General features: G+C 42.4%; 1 protein-coding gene across 4 annotated transcripts in view; it reads right to left on the minus strand.

The window, feature by feature from the left end:
* Window positions 1-15,163, minus strand: part of PAK5 (p21 (RAC1) activated kinase 5) — a 140,719-nt gene that overhangs the window by 62,533 nt on the left and 63,023 nt on the right. The window contains exon 1 of one of the 4 annotated variants that reach the window (XM_054060919.1): window positions 10,125-10,217. The exons of the other annotated variants lie outside the window; for them this stretch is intronic. The gene's annotated coding sequence lies outside the window, so the exon portion shown is untranslated. Of the gene's footprint in view, window positions 1-10,124; window positions 10,218-15,163 lie in introns of those variants that run through there. 4 annotated transcript variants of the gene reach the window in all.

The raw sequence follows: 15,163 nt of genomic DNA on the forward strand, positions 1-15,163 counted from the left end.
CTTTATCCCTGCTGTTTAGTCTTACAAGGATTAACTAGACTATTCCTGTTCTCAAAGAGATGCAAGTATTAAAGGTCACAGGACCAAGGTCTGATTTTGTTCCCTAAGGCAAAAAAGAACTTAATTTGCTGTTTGTTTTCTCTGGAAGGTAATGGTATTTTTGGGGGTGCTCTTTGCCATAGGTTCTGACTATTCTGAATGTTTCCAAAATGCCAGCGATAAAATTAATATTAATAATTATTTAGTGCATAATTCATAGCCTCCAGAAACCATTTCTTATTCGACTAGCAAACGAACCAGTCATGCATTTTACATTGCTTTCTCATTTTCATTTTCTTAGAAGTGATATGCTACCTTAGGAACAACGTTATCTGTGCTGCACACATAAGTCAGACAATGCACAGCTCTCTAGCAGGCACTTTAACGTTAACTTAAAACCAGTGTGGTCACCTAGGATGGGATGCAGCCATTCACGATCTCACACAGGTGGGAAATCAGAGAGTTAAAACAGATACACAATCAGACTGAATCATATCAAGGCAGGAAGCTCTGTTGTATTTGTCCATGTACAAAATGCTCTACTTAATCTTTGTATTTGTCTCATTAACCCTGAGAATTTATGGCAGTAATGTTTGAAAAGCAGTGAATCTTATGCAAGTAGTAGAGAAAACACCTGGGAAGCTCAAGAACTGCTACCAGAGAAAGCTTGTGCTATACACAGCTATGGATAAACCTGCTCCTAAACACCCTAGAAATTCAGCCTCCTGGCACCCAGCTCTTACTCCAGATGAGCCGTGTTTTGCAGTGTTGCTGGTGGGAGGATGGCTGATCCTGCTGGCTGGGGCTGGCAGTGCAAGAGCCCCCACCAGTGTAACAAAAAGCTTTGCTGGTTCAGGTCCAGGGGCTGCAGATCTGGCAGCTATTTTTTTGAGCTACTGTCCACTTGTAACAAGCACCAAAAGGTCAATGTTATGCCCACCAGAATGACTTGGAGCACATCCAATTAGTGCAGGCACTCACCTTTGCAGTTTTCTTTTAAATCACAGATTTGCTAGCATGGAGCAAAACTGCCCCCCTCCCTTCTCCTTCTCCTCCTCCCACCACCAAGGACTTTCATTGTTTTTTTTCTGCTAAGAGCAAATCCACAGCCCATCTTAGCCAAAGGGCTCCAATCCCCCAAGCCTTGTAGCTTTATTCATAGGTTAATTCTTTCATCAAGCTAGACTAACTGCTACACATTCGGTCCAATAAAAATGGATCATTCATTTAAAGTAATTAAATTTACATAGGAAATCAGGCAGGGAAGGGAAAAGACCAGCATGGCTGACTTGATACCTGCTGGTCAAACTCAAGAACAAGAGGGAAATGCACAGGCAGTGCAAACAGGGACAGGGAACCTGGGACATGTATAGGGATGCTGCCCAGTTGTGTAGGGATGAGGTCAGGAAGGCCAAGGTGCAGCTGGAACTGAACTTGGCAAGGGAAGTGAAGATCAACCAGAAGAGCTTCTACAGACACGTCAACCAGAAGAAGGAGGTTAAAGAGAACATACCCCCACTGACAGTTGAAAATGGTGACCTCGTATCAACAGATGAGGAGAAGGCTGAGGTACTTAACAACTATTTTGCCTCAGTCTTCACTGACAACTGCTCTCCTCACCCCTCCTGGATCATGGGACAGCAAGATGGTGACCAGGGGGGTAAACCCCCTCCCACAGTAGAGGAGGATCAGGTTCATGAACACCTGAGGAACCTGAACATACATAAATCTATGGGACCTGATGAGATGCATCTCAGAGTGCTGAGTGAATTGGCAGATGTGGTTGCCAAGTCACTCTCTGTGATATTTGAAAAGTCATGGCAATCAGGAGAAGATCCTGGTGACTGGAAGAAGGGTAACATTGTGCCCATTTTTAAAAAGGATAGAAAAGATGACCCTGGTAACTGTCAACCTGTGAGTCTCAACACTGTGCCTGGGAAGATCAAGGAACAGATCCTCCTAGAAACTATGCTAAAGCACAAGGAAGATGGGGAGGTGATTAATGGCAGCCAGCACGGCCTCACCAGGGTCAAGTCCTGTATGAGCAACTTAGTGGCTTTCTATGACGGGGTAACCACAGAAGTGGACGCAGGTAAACCAACGGATATGATCTGTCTGGACTTCTGTAAAACCTTTGACATGGTCCCCCACAACATCCTTCTCTCTAAATTGGAGAGATATGGATTTGATGGATGGACAGTTCAATGGATAAGAAACTGGTTGGATGGTCATATTCAAAGAGTAGTGGTCAATGGCTTGAAGTCCAGATAGAGATCCATGACAAGTGGTGTCTGTCAGCAGTCTGTACTGGGACCAGTGCTGTTTAATATCTTCACCAATGATATAGACAGCGAGATTGAATGCACCCTCAGCAAGTTTGCAGATGACACCAAGCTGAGTTGTGTAGATGCCGCACCAGAAAGTTGAGATGTCATCCAGAGGGACCTGGACAGGCTGGAGAAGTGGACCTGTGAGAACCTCATGAGGTTCAACAAGGTCAAGTGCAATGTCCTCCACCTGGGTTGGGGCAATTCCCAATTTCAATACAGGATGGGTGACGACGTGATGGAGACCAGCCCTGTGGAGTAGGACTTGTGGGTGACAATTGATGAGAAGCTTAACATGAGCTGGTAATGTGCGCTCACAGCCCAGAGGACCAACCGTATCCTGGGCTGCATCAAAAGAAGCGTGGCCAGCAGGTGGAGGGAGGTGATTCTGCCCTTCTATTCCTCTCTTGTGAGACCTCGTCTGAAGTATTGTGTCCAGTTCTGGAATCCTCAACATAAGAAGGATATGGACCTGTTGGAACAGGTCCAGAGGAGGCCACCAAGATGATCAGAGGGCTGAGGCACCTCCCATACGAGGACAGGCTTGGAGAGTTGGGGTTGTTCACAGTGGAGAAGAGAAGGCTCTGAGGAGCTCTTATAGCAACCTTGCAGTACATGAAGGGGGCTACAAGAAAGCTGGAGAGGGACTGTTTACAAAGGCTTGTAGTGACAGTACTAGGGGCAATGGCTATAAACTGGAGAGGGGCAGATTTAGACTAGACATAAAGAGGAATTTCTTCACTATAAGAGTGGTGAGGCACTGGAACAGGTTGTCCAGGGAAGTTGTGGCTGCCCCATCCCTGGAGGTGTTCAAGGCCAGATTGGAACTAGATGATTTTTAAGGTCCCTTCCAACCCAAACTATCCTATGATTCTATGAAATTATAGTACTGAAGAGTTGAAATATGTTATGAGAGCTGCCTACAATATGCCACATAGGAAGGTATATAAAATATGAAAATCTAAGCACCATAACTGTTCAATCCATTCAAAATAAATCTAGGACAGTGCTATATTTTAGCCTAAATTAAATATGCCTGAGTTGATATCTATTAACAGTCAGCTCTAAAGTCCCTGGTTAAAATAAGATGGACTGTCATTTTAAATTATTGATTTAAACAGCCCATCTTACCTAATCTGTGATTTATACCACACTCGAGGGAAAGGTCTCACACACTTGGTGTGAGATTATTCAAAGGAGATATAAGCAGACCCCTGAATTCATAACCAACAAGGCTATTCTTTTTTAAAAAAAAAAAGAGAGAAAGAAAAAGAAGAGGAAGAAAGTAATAAGTAATTCCTATTTACAAGCTTTTATTACAGCAAAAAACTGCCCAGAGTATCAGACAGGTCACGTCTCTACCACCTGAAGCTCGAACATTAGGCCTTAGCAACATTCACCTCAAGAAACTCACGAGATCTACCTCTCATTCAATTTTAAACAGCTTAGCCAATACTCCTAATGTAGGTTATACTGGAAAGGCAATATTGTAATTCCTTCTCAAGAGATTCAAAGAATGGAGACCTACAGTGGCTTAATTAAGGTTAAATAATCAAGTCCAACTTCATATAATTAAATTTAACCACCTATCAGAGTTAATAGGCCAAAAATAATAAACTGCATTAAAAGAATGAGAAACCAGTCCAAAAGTTCTGAGTCAACAGAATGGTTATTAAAGTACTGAGGTCTTGCATACGTGTTGATAGGGAAACAGACTACTGGAAGACCCATGTCCACCCAAGCAAAAGGCTGCAAGATAAAGCACAGGAAAATCAGGGCTGCAGAAATTCAAGCTTCAAAGATTTTCCAAGCAGAAAAACATCTAAATTTGGCAATTTTTATTTTTTAATTAGTTTCATGAAGTTGAAGAGAAAAGAAAATAAGATTCATGTAGCTAGAAAGGAAGCATTTAGGAAGCCAAGGACACACATATAATAAAAGGCAAAATGAGAGATGTTAAAGACTTCACTGGAGAACCTTTCCAGTAGTCTTTCTCCTAAATAACATTCAGATGAGTCATGCATGTCCTGATGACTACTGCAATGACAGGTCGTCATGAAGAGGCTGGTCAAAATAAATCAGAGAAGCACATGGACAGAACCACAAGTCTTAGCTCAAAGTCCCAAAAAATACAAGAACCTAAAAACAATGGAGGAATGGAGGAGATGACAAGAACTGAGACACTTTAGACTTTTGCTGCCTTTTTGCTGATGTTATATGCCATATATTTTAGAATATTTTAATTCTTAAAAGTAGCGATTCAGATTGTCAGAAAATACTGTGTTTACAATGGGCTTAGAGCCATGCCCTAGAAACTAGGAATAAAAAATTTTAGCCCTCGTTATGAAAGGTTAATTTGCCATCTTTTCCATACTACCATTACAATTACACGTTGGTATTAGACAATTAGTCAAACACAGCTTTGAAACAGATATACAGCTTATTCCTATCAAAACCATGACACATGTATAAATATAAAATTAAAACTTAAGAAAATAAAAAAAAACTGATATTAGTGCATAAACATTTTCAACTCCACCTTCTGGTCTCAAATGCAACAGCATTTTAAGCAGAAATAGATCTATCGTTCTCAGCAGCCTACAGTACCACCTCCCCTTGTTAATAATTGTGCTTGCCTTAAACCTCTGTGCAGGAGGGCAGGATGCGGCCCTAAGACCAAACCTAAGCAGCTGCAGTGGGGTGTACCTCCCTGTACCTGCATGTGAGCCAGCACTGACAGCAGCCACCAGCACAGCCATTCCCCATGCCCCTCTTGCCATTGCAGATGTAATCCCCTGCCCATCTGGTCCTGTCCCTCCCCAGGAGGTTATGGTGGCAGAACTGCTTTCTACCCTCTCTGTGGGTGGCTGACTGACAGATGCACTGTGAGGAAACTGAGCCTCTTGGTATCATTACCTTTTGCTCCCTAAGAAGTATTTAATTCATTGAGGTTGTTGCTGAGAGAGACTTCAGTTTCCACAAGTTTTTGCTTATGAGATATAACCTAGTGTGTGTGTTTCTGTTTTACTCAGGTCAGGCAAAACCACAGGGACTCATTCATGTGTTCGCGGGAAAAAGGTGTAAAGCCTGAATGAGCTCACAGGTTTAGGATCTGAACTAGGTCTAGTACTTCAGAACTACCTGCCTGTCCCCCAGGGTGGGACTCCACAGGAGTTTTTTCCTATCACTGTATTTTCCTATCACTGTAAATTCAAGCATAAAAACAACTAATCTCCCTCTGCCGTTAGAATGGCTTGAAATACATGGTATTGCCTAGCACGTGCCTATGTGTATGTATATATATATACACACACACACACATACAGTTACACACATATGTATGGGTGTAAATGCACAGACCCATATATACACACATGCATGACTAGATGCATCTTTAACGAGGTTTCTTGTGCCTGAACCTGTGGGCTTGGTTTCATTCAATGCCTCCACTGGCATCAGTAGCGTGGGAAAGTTAGTCTGAAAACCAGGTATCTGAGGTTCTCTATCACTTCATTTCAAGCCACAGAGCTTTGGGAAAAAAAACCAAACCACTGTGACCCTCACGATCTCCCTGTATGATTCCAACACAAAAAATCAGATAGAAAGTTTTGCTCTGTTTCTTCTATTTTTTTCCAATTTCTGTAACATTGCAGCAAGCCTGTTCACTGTCGTGATGTGTCTTGCACTACTTGCAGCTTGCTATTTAAAGCCAAACAGCCTTTCATGTGGCCAAGCTTCATGAAACTAGGAATGGGGGAGCTTTGCGAGCCTCAATGCTGCAAGGCACTTCTGCAACAGAACGTGCTGGGACTCCAGACAAAAAGCATGGCTAGAGATCTGTAAGCCTCTTCCATAGACTTCATGCCTGATCAGCCGTAGATGACACAGAAACACTTTTCTTCAGTGTCACCGCTTTATCTAGCTCAAAAAAAACCTTGCAGGCTTATTACCATCAACACCTTCAGCTGATAAATTTGGCTGATCTGGGCCTACGAGTTCAAAAGTTCTCGAAGGGAGGGATGAAGATATAAACAGAGTATGATCACATAAGCCTCCTTAGGAAGTCGGGCTAAAAAGAGATTTGACTTTCTAAAGTGCTATGATACGGTATATTAAGCCAACTTCAAGACACACACACAGGGCGGTATGGGGACCTGTACCTCCGTTTGGGCATCAACAAATAAACCCTCTGTATTACATGTCCTGCAGAGAGTTTTCATGGGAATGTAACTATTGCACAGTTTAAGCTGTGAGGTAAGGTGCTGGCCTAGTCTGGTGGAGATCTCAACATCTCATGCACTCCAAATAAAACAGGTTTAAAGCTGGCAAAGGGTGGAAAAAGTCTTTTAAAAAATTGTAAAAGGTGACTCTGCATAATCCTCTCAGCATTATGCAGTTGTAGAGGTATTGATTTAGTAGCACTGGAGAGATTTTAAAACATGGCAGAATACAGACAAGCTCTGGGAAATCAATGTACTCGTGCACTGTTTATCACAGTCCAGTTCATGTGGGTGGCAGAGTCCCTTCCACCAGATTCAATACTGCAAGGGCTCACTCTCTCTCCAACAGGTCTGAGTCTTCTTAGCTTCAGCAGGGGACCATCAGAAGGCTCTCCATTTTCTTCCTCCTCACTTCATGGAGGGAAGGAAATGAGAGCAATGAAATTCAATGAATGTAAATGGAGGATCTTGCTGGGCAAGATCCCCTCCTCCTGCTGGGAACCAAAACTGCAACCCGGGAGATGTATCCCTGAGATGGTGCCTGATGAACCCGGTGAGTCTTGCTCAAAGCCTTCAATGATTTCTCAGCCGCTTTAAAAAGGGAATAAATCCCAAATTTCCAGTGGGAGAATGAAAACCGCTGCACTATGCTTGGCAGTGCCAACATCCAGTCCCCATCTGTACTTCTGTAAGCTGCAATAACCACCCATGCCAGCCCCGGGACGCAACAGCATTGGCATCCCATGTCCATCCCTTTCTGCTTTTATTTTGTCCATAAAACCAAGGTTGTGCTCCTTGGTGCTGATTTTATACTGTGTTATGACTCCTTCCCACCCAGTTATTCACATAATTACAGCCATCCCAAGATTATTTAAGTACCACACTTAAATACAGAGATAACAAACTTTGGCACTAAAAGCTGGGCAGCGAGTGTTGCCTGTTTTCCCCAAATAACAGAACAATTCTCTACAATTATGATGTCCCTATCCATGCTGTAATTTACATAGTACAGTCAAACCAATTAATGAGTGGTTAAAAACGCCTAATTTGTCTCAACAGGATAGTGTATTAGTTAACACATCATTAAACGAGACAACACAACTCTATGTAATAGAGAAATGACATAAAAGCATTTACTGAAGACTTCAGTCATTACCAGCCCCAGAAGCAGCTTTCACATCCATGTGGACTACGGCTCGGCCTATACATCCACAAGTAACATTGAGCTCCGGCTCAGTCTTAAGTCTTTATTTCTACCTGTCTTCCTCACGCTCCCATGTAAAGAGAAACTTTTTCTTGCAAAATATTGACAGAACCAACGCAAATTCTCCAAAAAGTTTCTGCTTTGGAGTTTCCCTCTGGGAAAGAAACCAAACCAAACCAAACCAAAAAGCCCAAATCAAAACCAAACTAAAGATGCTCAGTCAGGAAGAAGTCTGGTAGGTGCCAGGGAAAGCAACCGCTGCTCACGAGTGATGTGTTCCCACAGGCTGTCAAGGAAGAGATGGCTTAGGAAAAAAATAGCATTTTCAGAAGTTTCCAGCTCTGGGGAACGCTGGACTCTTAAGTGACTCCCTTTTCCTTGCAGGTGCATACTTATAATGGGGATAACGCCTCCAGCACCTCCCACTGAGACATGCACAGGATCATCTCAATGGAATTGATTTTTTATTAGCCAAGTCAGTGAAGCCGTAATTATTATAGCCCTCCTGGGCTGATAGCTACCAGGCATTTATAGGGCAGCAGGGAGATAAATACAGCACTTACACGTACATACAATAATTTTACTTCTGTATTAAATATTCATTTCCAAAGGGTTTCCCAGCATGCCCAGGGTTTGCAAAAACCACTGTGCAGCAACCACCTCCCAGTGCCCACTTCATGGCTGGCTCAGGCGCTCCTGGTCGCCGTGATGTCTGCAGAGCAGGCTGCTCGCCAGCGCATGCCTTTGGCTTCACCCAGTGCTTCACACTCTGCCTGCTGCTGCCTTGCTTAGCTTCAAAAAATAATTGTTTTTATTATTCTTATCCTATTTTTCCTCTTCTACTTGCACAGCACACATATTGGTGCCACTATATTGCATTTCTTTATCCTAAATATCAAAAAGTTTTGAAGTTATTCTGGCTTTTTCTCAGGTTGTGGCATTCTCATCCCCATTTTTTTTGGCTCTTGTCTTTCCAAGACCTCCCAGGACCAGTGATAGATGCCTAAAGGACTATTGTCGCTCACTTTAATGATCACAATTGTGCTTTTACTGGGAATCCAGGGTATGGCATTGCATCCAGCAGGGAACATCCTTTAATTCCTGGAATGCCAACGGATGCCAACAGATATCCTATAGTGAGATGTTATCTTAGAAATCACGTTTCACCCAAAACCTGCTCTGATCCTTTTTTCTTTTTCAGAGAAACAAATGCAAACTTGCAGCTGTACCTTACACAATTACTTTGGCCTAAATTAACTAAATGGGAATTAGACACAACTTCCAAGAACAAATACCAATTTGGAGAGCATTGCTTATCCAAACATAAAGGCATTATAATAACAAGCTTCTCCAAAGCACAGGAATCCACGCAGCCCTCACCTCAGCATTTTGCAGCAGCTGGTTTTGCAGGGATAAATACGGCCTCGTGGGCAGTTCCATCTGCTGGACTACCAGAAATGGCAACATTGAAAAAACCCCACAAAAACTCCCCAAATCTATGCTTCACTCCAGTGATGACACATTCATCCTCCCAGCTGGCTTCTAAGCCAGTCTCCCAGATTTAGGTGGAAATGTACTTAAAAATACTTCTTACCGTTATCTGGAGGGGGAGAGGAGATGAGACAGCAAGAGAAGAAAGAGACTACCAAAAAGCTCAGTTTATTGCAAAGGCCTGTATAGAAACATAGCCAGGTTATATAGAAGAAAATCCTGATAGCTTGAGAAGGGTATTTTACACAAGAAGTCTCCTGTGAAGCTAGGCACAGGACATACAGCAGATCACCACAAATGCTCAAGTCCCTGAATAGGAAATGGCTTCAGATCAATTCAAACTACGTTTGTTATGGGTTTTGCACCAATGACTGACAAAGCCCACAACAACGCCTGTTTCATAATTTACAGGATCCCACAACCTTTACATATGATGCCCTCTGATGTACGAATGTACAAGCCCCTCTTTTCCCCTCCCACAGACAGGAAAATAATCAGAAATGAGATTTTGAAGAAAAAAAGTGTTGTTTCTGGGATGTAGTGAAATTAAAACAAACAAACAAACAAACCCAACCCCCAAACTCCCACATACGTGTGTTTGGGTTCCATGGAAATGTCACTTTTGCTCTGGGGCAAGGCACAGTCTGTGCAAACTAAAGTTTCTAGCACTGTTTGGGTAGAAGACACTAAGCTTTATCCTCTGGAGCTGTGGCTTGGCTGCAAAGCATGAAAACATTCCCGTGTAACTCCCCACATGCCTATCTTAATGACAAGCAAATACCTACTTGCAGTTACTGCCAAAACCACTGAAGATGACTCTGTTAAAAGCACAAAATCACTCACCAGATGCTGGAATAGCTCAGGTTGTTGGGTTTTCTATACCTGCTGTCCTTTTCCAACGGAAGTTATAAACTCTCCCTTAATTGAATTTGACAACTGAAAAGTAAAGAGATTTAAAATAACAAATGCTTCTCCAGCTTGCCCTGCAGCAAAGTTAGAGACACTTAATTGAACTTTGGCTTAGCTGCCAAACCAGAAAACCAGCAAATAAGAAAGCCTTGGGAATATTCGCGTTTATTAAGTTAGTAACTCATCTTTCTTCAGAAACAGCTCTGCACTGTCAGATGTTTTTCTTCTTGTAATCACTGAAAAAAACAATAGAGAAAACTACTAGGCAACACAAGAAGCTACCTACAAAAACGGCCTCAGCAGCTGGTAACAACACACCACTAAGGGTTTTCAGAGGACCAGAGTATAATCTCCCCATGTCACAGGACTTATTGCACTCAAGCCATGTCTACATAAAATGAAAATGCAATATATAGAAGCTGGGAGGCAATTTAACCCCTAACACATTGCAGTTGATGAGGTAGATTCTGGAACAGCTTTCAGGTCACCCTTGGCAAGAGGATGATGAAAAACTGGAAAGGATACAGGAGACAGCCGTAAAAATTACTAGATGGAAGAAAAGCGTCTTATAATGAGAAACCTGGAGCCCAATCTGTTCTGCCTGTCTAATTAATACTGAGAGGTAACTTGATTAATTGTGCAAAACCCCCTTCACAAAGGAAAACAGAGTGCAAAAAAGGGGGTTTATTATCTCTGCAATAAGACATAAAAGGAATCACTGGCTAAAAGCTGAAGGCAAGGAAGAGCCAACAAGGAAAGTATTTTTGTTCTACAAACCATTAAACTCTCAAACAGTCTGTCAAATAGAGCAGCAAACGTTTAATTTCTTGGAGATGACATGTGAAGCCTAGACATCTTCCTGCACAGGAAGGTGTAGTCAGACACAGCATGCCCTGTGCCAAGATGAGCAGGTGGAAACAGAGCAGCTCACAAAATGCTGGAGAAAGAACAGAGATGATTCAACAGTCCCTTCTGGACTGACTTTCCCGATCTACATGAAGTGATGACCTCAGCATCTCACATGGATAGGGAGCAGCACAGTACGTACCATAACATGCTCAGCCATTTAAAAATCTTCCTTGCAAAAGTCAGTTTCTATGAAATTTGGAAATATGGGTAGCATTGTTACATCCTGATTTTATTTGAGGCTTTTAATGTAGTTGCAATTATGATAGATAATAAAGAAACATGTGCTCTTAATTGTCTTAAGGTACCACTAACCAAGATCAGAGAAATCCAAGGCTTTCCTTTTGGTGCCTCCAGACTCCTGGCAGCCTTCAGCATACTTCTGGGCAGACAGGAAACAGATCCATGTGCACCCTCAAAAACCTCTTCTTGCTGCTGCTGGGAACCAGTTCACACTTTGTTGGCTCAGCTGGACTCTCATCGAGGCAATGTTATGGGCAGTTGATTGCGGCGATTTCCCTTCTTTGCTTTCCCACTTGCAAAGTAATTATTGGGGGATATAATAAAGCACACAAGGAAAAAAACATTTACGCTACCTTTTTTCTCCTCCAAGAATCAGTCAATGTTTTCCCACTCAGTATCAAAAAGAGCATCTCTTATCCTACTTATTAATGTTTAAACATGTTTATTTCAAGCAGCAGTCAGTGCTCTTTGATAAGTAATGATCCAGGTAAAATAAAAATAGCCAACAAAGGAAAACAAGATTGCTTGGCTGCTCTTCTGTCAAGCTGTTCTCACAAGTCCAACAGTTACAGGAGAACATATTCATGTGGGAAAAGCTCAGTGAAGCAGGAGAAATAACAGTTATGAGTTAAGAAACCCTTGGAGCTACATCCTCCCCTGACCTCAGCATGTGTGTTGCCTGGTAATTTGGCCAGCATGTTTGCTACCAACGTCTGGCTGAGTTTGAACCCTTGGACACAGATCCAGTGAGCCTTTCTTGAGGATGGCAAGGCTACACTTTGCACTCCATATCAGCAGTGCAGCACCAAGATCTATGTTTAGAGATTCATTTTATGAGCTCATTTCACAAAATACCTGCTCATTATCACTAACTAACCGGTGATTAAATAATGACATACTTTAATCTCGGATACTAGACAGCTTCCTTTGCCTGGTCTCTGACTTAAAGAGAGCAATTTTCCCATGTTGGGCAGCAGCTCTATGAGAACCAAGAAATCACATCAGTCTCCTGGTGAGCTCTCATAATACTATGAAGTGTATTTCTATCGTTCCTTAGTAAATCTCAACTTTAAAAGGCATGTGGCTAGAAGGTAAAACAGTTTATCCAGTGTAGTTAATCCAAATTTTATGACAGAGTTACCGAGCACTTTGCGGAGGTGGCTTAAAGCTATGGATGCCTGTACTGAGGTCAATGTTTGCAGTGATACAAAATGATTTAATGACACATCTGCTTTGGGTTTATATTTCTCTGAGCATTGGGATGTTAGAGAAGTGAGTGTAATAGCTTCCTCTTGTATTCTTAGCCCCACTTCACAATTTCTATGCTGAGGGCACACTTTACCCTACAGAGGTATGGGAAGGATGGATGGAGGCTCTCCAACTTCCTCGCTGAGCTCAGTGCAACGAGTTTTGTGGAAGTCTAGCAGTGCAAACAACATGTACTGCTGATGACAACCAGTAAGGAGGGGAAAAAAATTGCTATATTAAGGTGGGGATTTCCAGAAAGCCCTACAGGAGTGAGATCAACCTGAAAAGAATTTCAATAGGAGCTGAAAGTCACAGCCTAAAGATCCTTCTGCTTCTGCCACCACCACGTTGATTCCCTTACGGATAGGAAACAGGGACCTGATCCCCCTCACAGCAAAGGCAGGGATTCCAGCAGTGGGACAATGGTTTAAGAACAGGATTATACGAAGATTTTGTCTGCAGCTAACTCCAATACCAAGCAACCCAGGAAGGTTTTGTGGAACACCTCGTCTTCTCCCCTGGCTGTTTAGGGAACCTGTCCCCTAATACCACTCCCTGACACGTTTAAACTCGGTGCCCAAAGCAAGCTGTGTTAGTCCAACCTAGCTATTGCAAAGTTCTATGTTCATTTAAGCCCCACTAAAACCTTCAAACAAGGCTTGAAACGCTGTTGCTGCAGTGCACAGGATTAATGCCAGCCCTTCTGCAGAGGGGTGAATGTCATTTGTAGAACTGTGTTAATTCCCGATTTGAATTTAGATGATGTTTTTAAATAAGAAACAAGCTCAGAGCATCCACTGGGAATCTGTGACTTGGATAAACCTTAATAAGTCACTAAATACAAGTAAATATGGAAAAGCACTCAAACTGCAAAGCTGGCTGTATAAAAATAACAATAATAATTTTAAAAAAGAGAGATCACTTCTAGAGAATAATGACTTCAGACTGTGTATTATGAGCATGGATGATGTATTCAGAACAGTACGACAGCATTAATGAGCTCAAGATCAGCAAGCTCAATCTACAAAATATGCTCTCATGAAGAAAAAGAAGAGGAATAGGAAAGGAAGAAGTTTTACTTGGAGTTTTCCTCAAGAAGCCATTTTTTTCAAAGGAAAACAGCAGGAATTGGGGAGGGAAGTCCCCAGGCAGATGGGATAACAGGAGCAGCCAGACAGCAAAAACCTGTGGCTTTTCCAGCCAAACTCTCCCAGTGCTGATACTTGCTGTTGCATGCCCTTGGCATTTCTTCCTGCAATGAACGGCTGGTAATAAAGCTCAGGTAACGCTATACTCCTCAGAATTTCAACATATCTACCTTACCAGCATCTTCAGATTAACCCACTCTGCAGGATGGCTGTCCAGCTCTAAGTAAGTGGTAGCTGGAGAAGTAACTCCGACAAATACGCAACCATGACAAGCAACTAACAGGAGCATCGCACCACGGGATGCCTGCTGCCCTGTCAAGACCATGCCAACGTGCTCCAGCAGCACCATCAGTGCCACGAGCCTCTTTCAAAGGTCCTAGATTGCTCTGGCTTCTTTTTAAATGTAGGCATTACTAGATATTTATACTGCAGGATTAAAAAAATAAATGAGCTAATCCCATGCCATCTTATATCGATATATCTATTCTAAAATAACATGAAACCTTCACATTTATTCTTTTCCCTCCACAAGTAGTTCTGAGAAGGTGGATCTCCAACAGATCTCCCCAAACTGGTGGTGCGCTGAAATGAAAGACAGTCCTACATTCATCTAGAAGGTGATGGTGGGAAAACCTTCCTTGAGTGGAAAGGAAGTTTGGCATCTTAGACTGGATTAGCACACAGCCCACATCCTTACATCGCTCAAAGCACGAGAAAGGCTTTCCAGGGAGAGAAAGCGGCAGCTGCACTGAAGAATTAAGTTTGAAATACATTTACTTTCAAAGTGGGCGAAAAATGTCTTTTAACTTCTAATCTTTCATATTGCGGACTTGAGTTAAAAGGACGTTCTTTTCTTTTTAAAAGTCGTGCAATTTAATGCGATGCTTCCCAGCAGGCTGCATCTGTTTTGAATGTTCACATTCAAAATGTGAAACCACTCCTTCCTCCTCCTAATTTTATCTAGAATTATGAATACTTCATTTGCTTAAACATATCCTGAGCAAATGAGCCTCAGAAAACCACAGCCTTAATCTGGGACAATCTTCTGTATCCTTTGGGACAGATCACATTTGAGAAATGCTGTGGAGGAACTTTGTAGCTGCAGTTCATCCAGGTACCAGCAGCATAAGGAGGGAGAGAAGCCTGCAGGCAGAATTTGAGGTGATGTGTGATTTGGGCTGTTTTCTGTGTTTCTAGATGAAACAGCACTTTAAAATCTTCTGAAATGTTCAAAACATGGATGAAGAAACAGTTCTGTAAGAGGTTCAGAGCAATGGGGACTCAGACAGACTCCTGGAGCAGGACAAGCCTTACCAAGGAAGGGCAGCACCCCCTATGCAAACCAGGGCCAAGCATCTGCTCTGGAAAACTAAAATGATTACAGGGACATGTTAAGAACAGAAATGAGGGAAAACTGAAAAGCACATC

Source organism: Cuculus canorus, chromosome 3 (genome assembly GCF_017976375.1).
Source record: "Cuculus canorus isolate bCucCan1 chromosome 3, bCucCan1.pri, whole genome shotgun sequence".
Classification (NCBI taxonomy): domain Eukaryota; kingdom Metazoa; phylum Chordata; class Aves; order Cuculiformes; family Cuculidae; genus Cuculus; species Cuculus canorus.